The sequence below is a fragment of the Rhinolophus sinicus genome, linkage group LG15 (genome assembly GCF_036562045.2).
Source record: "Rhinolophus sinicus isolate RSC01 linkage group LG15, ASM3656204v1, whole genome shotgun sequence".
NCBI lineage: Eukaryota > Metazoa > Chordata > Mammalia > Chiroptera > Rhinolophidae > Rhinolophus > Rhinolophus sinicus.
Genome location: NC_133764.1, coordinates 32535735 through 32541734, shown reverse-complemented (window position 1 = coordinate 32541734; position 6000 = coordinate 32535735).

Genomic DNA, 6000 nt, shown 5'->3' with positions numbered 1-6000 from the left:
TAAAAACATAGAAATACAGGAAAGTGTAAGAAGAAAATTGGAATCAGACCAAGAGCTGTCCCTCCTCAGAGTCACTGTCCCCAAACGTGACTCTTTCTTGTCTTTAGGTCTCAGGTCGATCCTTGCTCCTCGGAAGAAGCCTTCTCTGTCAACCCCACCCCAAGAAGACCACTCACCCTGTTTGCATAGCCCCCCAGGAGTTATTATAACATGGAACAATGTTTTTGTGCAATTAATTATTCATTTGTTAATCTCAGTTTCTACCATGAACATGAAAATCTCATGAGATCAAAGCTCTCATTTGTCTCATTTATTGCAGACATCCACAACCTAAGCCAGTGCTTTGCATGAGTAGGTGAACCCATAACTTCTGGTCTTCTATGGAAATAGAAGGAATGGCAGCTCTGGAAAAGTGATATTTAAGCTGAGTGAGAGGGGAAGGATATATAGGATTGATCTGGGAGAAGGAAAAGGTTGGGGGCAGAATCCTTCAGGCGGAGAGAAAAGCACGGTCAGAGGCCCTAGGCAGCCCAGAGTGGGGTGAACGGGCGGGATTGAAAGATGACAGTGTGACTGTGGCATGGATCAAAGGAGCGTGATGACCTTGGCTCCAATTTGTATTGGTTTATTTAGACCAATTGGTTTATTTGTATTGGTTTATTTAGAATAGATGGCTAAAATAATTGGAGTACAGTTACAAATTTTCCAAGAGTTTCCTGATAAAACCAAAGGACTTTTCAGAAAGTTTTTACCAATTTACATCTCTATATGATATCTATGAAATTGTATCTCTCACTTTATCTTCCGAAATTTTAAGTATTCTTCTTTTTTTTGTTTTTTGTTTTTTTGTTTTGGAAAATAAACGTATTTAATGTGTTAGTCACTAGAGTGAATAATAACAATATCTTTTAAGATTTGGCACAAAAAGTACTTCTAAAAATCTTTCCTAATTAACTCTACTGAGCTAAAATAGCTTCTCTATGGTATATTCCCATGATTCAAATATTCATTTTTCACCACATTATTTTGCAGTTTTAATTTTGATGCTTTGCCATTCTCTTAATGTGGCTTAATATGCTTGTCTTCTTTCCCAATTAGATTAAAAGCCCCATCAAAGCCGTTCAGTACAATTCAATTTAACTATAGTTATTGAATTCCTACTTTCTAAAAGTCTTAATACCAACTACTAAGTAAGAGAAAAACTGAAATACACAATCTTTGCTCTCTGGGAGTTCAGAATTTAGTGAGAGGAAGATTAAATGTGCACAATTAGCAATGACAGACGGCACACCTTCTGTCATTTATTTCTTCATACAATAAGTAATGAACAATTACTGATAAGTAATAAATAATAAAATTTCAAAATAATGTATTGCATCTCAGGCGAGGGAGAATTTAATAATGGCTAGAGAGACCTGAGAAATGCTGATGAATCAGATTGGAGCTAAGATCTGATGGATCAGTAGAAAAAGAACTCAGATGGGTAGAGACCACCATTAACAGTGGGGGATGGAGGTCACATGCAAGAAAAAGCTGTGTGCCCATTGTGACTGAAATATAAAGTTTACTGAGACCACAGGCCAACAAATTACATAGAGGGCACACTAACCCAAGACTTCATTCTGTGATTAATTACTACTCCCTAAAAGTTCTGGGAAATGGTAGGGAGATGACTCTACATGAAACAAAGTCCATAGGACTTTTGCGTTGGTTGTGATATTCACTGATAAAATATTTCAGAGGACACAGCTAAATTTTTGTTTCCACCCATCATTTTCAAACACACGTTATCTCCGTTTATAGCAAAAAAAAAAAAAAAAAAAAAAAAGGATATAACAAGTAGGAAACTCCCTTACAACTTGCCCCAGGGCCAACCTTAAACTTCTTCTAATAAGATGGAAATGTGTTATTTTCACTAGGGACGATCCTCATTAAGAGTGACTCTCTCCCTCTTGGCAGGTGGACAAAGCAAGTGACAAAAGAGGTGATGATTCATCTAATTTTGAACTCACCCACTGTTTGATGGCAACATTCACAAAAGAGCGAGGCAATTGGAGTGCTAACCCAGACATCTGCTACACTGACAGCTCTCCATTACTCCAAATATAGGACAGTGTGATCGGACAACTATCAGTGGGGAAGAACTGGGAAAGGATTTCTGGGAGCAAGTGGCAACATGAATGCGGTTACCTGGATGTCTGTTTTCATGGAGAGTTGTGCTTCTGTCAATCATTCAGACATCCATCCAACAAATATTTCAGAACTTTCTATACAAAACGTGTTTTGTGACACACTATGGTGAATATATGAGAATCATTATATAAATCCTACCCTCTGGAATTGTATAGCCTAATAGAGGAAAACGTGTCTTTTCAGAAAGTAAGGTGTTTTGTTGGATTGATTTGGATTAAACTTGATGTTTCAGTCTTCAAAGTCTAACTTTGTCCACAAAATAGTCACAGTCCCCCCGAATCCCTCACATTTTCTCTACTCTAATTATCCACTTGGCCCCTGAGAGTGGAAAAAGTAATCGACTTTTCCTATGCCTCTCTGAGCAGATCAGGTTGATCTGGGTTACAGCTGCGGTTTAACTAGTGAATGTGCAATTGAAAATAAAACACTTATTGGATTACAGCTCCTGACCAACTCTTTGGCAAACTGACAGCATTGGCCAAAAATAGGGGGGTCATGTAGTAATTAGAGAAATGATTACAACTTCCAGAGGAGTGTCTTGTTTGTATCAAGGCGGGATTTTACTGTGATTTGTTGTAAATGCATTCCTAGCCTCTTTTCAGGATGCAGTCAACTTAATAGTCTTCTGGATTCTGCTCTCTCTGACACAGTTGTCTCCTCCTCATCTATCTGAGAGGTTCTCCCCAGTCCTTCGTTTATATAAGCAAGTAAAAATTAAACTATGAAGAATACCTTTTATCCCCTGTCTATGTTTGTTAAATGCTTCTTTTTTTTTTTTTTTTTGCCTTTTAATTCATCAGATGAGGGAGAAACTGAACATTCATGTCTCCAGGTTGTCAAATTCATTTCTCTCAAATTTTAGAAATAGGTGTCTCCAAAGACACCCACAGTTTATGTGTGAAAGGACCAAAACTAGGTATTGAGCATTTCTAAACTAGCTAAAAATCATTCTATTTCTTCCTTCCTCCCTCCCTCCCTCGCTTCTTTCCTTCCCTCCCTCCCTCCTTTCCTTCTTCCTTCCTACCTTCCTTCCTTCTTTCTTCCCTCCCTCCTTTCCTCGTGTCCTTCCTTCCTTCCTTTCTTCCTTCCTATTTTCTTTCGTACTCCAGCTATTCCTGCAGCATTATCACACGCAGGTGCCTCCTCTGTTTTTGCTTTGGATAGCTGCCCATCCCATCACATCCTGTAGTATGTCACCCTTAGCTCCGTCTGCTGTAGATTCTGAAGCCAAGTTTTATAAATGTGACATCTCTATCCTTAGAGGTCTTCAAACAAGGATTTTAAGTATTTGTACTACCTAGTCACCAAAAGGATTTCAAATGGCTTACAATAAAGGATGCAGTAATACCTCAAAACAGATATTCCCTGCTTTGGTCAGTTTAAGCAATTTTATGGATTTTAGCTCATTCCAAAGAGACTAAATCAAATGTTATGTGTTGTTTTCCAATCTTCATGTCAATTGCAATAGAAGCCACGTTCTGACAAGAGCCGTGACAGATGCTGCCTACAATGGAGAAGGAATAATACAAAGTGTGTTTATGTTGCAAATTGTGTTTACCCTACAACAAAGATGAGTCAATTAGCATGCTTTTCCCAAATGAGTGTTTCCTGACATCCAAGAGGAGTGGGTTTAAGGCCATCTTTGCCGTTGGCATCTGGTTTTTGTTTGGCAAAAGTATACTGAACAGAGAGAGGCGGGAGGTTGCAAGGAAAGAGAGATGAAATCAGGATAAGAGAATATTAATTTGAAGGTCAAATGACAGATCCCGGTTACCCTGCTACTTATTTTAGCAGCTGATTCATGCTCAATACGGTCGGCTGTTCTCCCACACAACATGCGAAATGAGAATAGAAAGCTCCACAAGCTGGCAGAGGCAGATAAAGAGGGTTAATAAACAGAAACCTTGAAGAAACTTGCATAGAGCTACATGTATACGGTCGTGCGCTGGGCATAGTTCACCTGGAAAAATGACTTCAGTCTCTTTTTCCTTCCTTTTGTTTTTCAGCCCAAAGTATTGCTAGTTGAGATATAGATGAAGAGACTTCATATATAGGAGGTGAGAGACATGCTTTATTAATGCTCATTTTTAAAAATACTACTGTTAGTGGAAACTGTCCCTGCTATTCTATTTTGTTAAAAGAAACAAGTATGGAAGCTATTTCATTTAGTCACTTTCAGTAACCCAGCAGGCTCTGACAGTGAAAGCAAGTTCAATCCCATGTTTTCCACTATCACCTCTGCCTTGGGCTTAGAACTAAGACATTCGGGGTGGGAGTAGGGGATGGATGTTACTCTCTGCTCTTACCGAGCTAAAAAACTCGCATTTTTAATAAGCAAATTGGAGGCAACTTATAATAAAAGTTCCAAATACTATAAAATGGAAATTATTAAATTTCAAAGAAAAATATAAAATATTTGGGGAGCAATGAAATGCTCACCTAAGTTGTTTTGACCGAGATGCAAGTGGAGATCATAGAGAACACAGATGAGTGGAGACTGGGGCTACCATCTTGTTCTAGAAGGATGAATACATTTCGAATGGATACAAGCATCAAGTGTATCTTACCTAATAATTTCCCAGGACTGCTGCTATTGTTATTATTATGAAGCCATGTATCTTTTAACATCATTTGTAGAGCCTGAAGGAAGGAAAAGGGGTGTGGATTGGCAGAGTGGAAAATAATAATGAGCTAGTTAGAGTGAGAAGAAAATTCAGGATTCTTGTATTTCCAAGCCAAAGATTCTTATGCTAGATTTAAATCAAGTTGGGCAAGAGAATCAGATGATAAATCGATTGCTTTTAACTCTTTTTTCCCCAAAAGCGCTTTGTTTATGATGTGACATGAGTACTTGCCCTACTGCTATTTTTTATTTTTTATGTGTTTGGTGTTTGTTCCTTTTTGCCCACCTCTACGCTAGCCTGTGAACTCCTTCCTGGTCCCCAGCACCTGGCCACATCCTGACTGGCAGGAGGTTCTCAATACCTGGTTTAGGGGATAAATCAAAGACAGGCTGGGTAACAAGTTCTCTCTGTTTCTGAGGTGGATATACATATATCAGTGGTGATATTTGCAAAAATGCAATGATAACACGATAAATCGGAGTTACAAACAATAGTCTGCAGAGAGCGATTTGCTTTCATTTTAGTGGGCTCTCAAATATTCAATAAGGAGATTGTGGTGTGTTGAAACCCAATCACAGAACACAACTGCCCATGTGAAATAGCATCACAGTGTTTTTCATATGCCTTGTAGCCTTCTCTTACCAAAACATTGTCACATTGACCATATTTCCTTACTTTAGCAATACTTATATTGTCACTCACTATTTTACTAATGAAAATATAAAAGCATTGCATTGCTATATATTCCAGGTCCTTCTTAGATGTACTATTTTAAAGTCTTACAGTAGTGACCTTGAGGAAGTCATTCTTAATTCTCTTTTAAAGATAGACTAAGACAACTAAGTCTCAGAGAGATGAAAAACAACTGGGTCCAAATTATACACGTGGTAATGAATGGCCCAGCTAGGATTTGAGTGTGTGTGTGTGTGTGTTAGTTTTATGTTTGTTGCCCATGTTATCACATGTAGCTCTGCTGATGTTAACATTTGTATGGGATTGCATTGTAGAAACATACAAAGATATGTTTCCTTGTACACATGTTTAATATTTTCAGTGTATACCTACGTAGGAAGCATGTGCACTTTTTCAATTTTATGACAAAATTAATTTCCAAAATGATGACATCAGTTGTACCCTCTTTTTAGCAGTTACACTGAGAGTTTCCATTGTCCCCACATTTGGA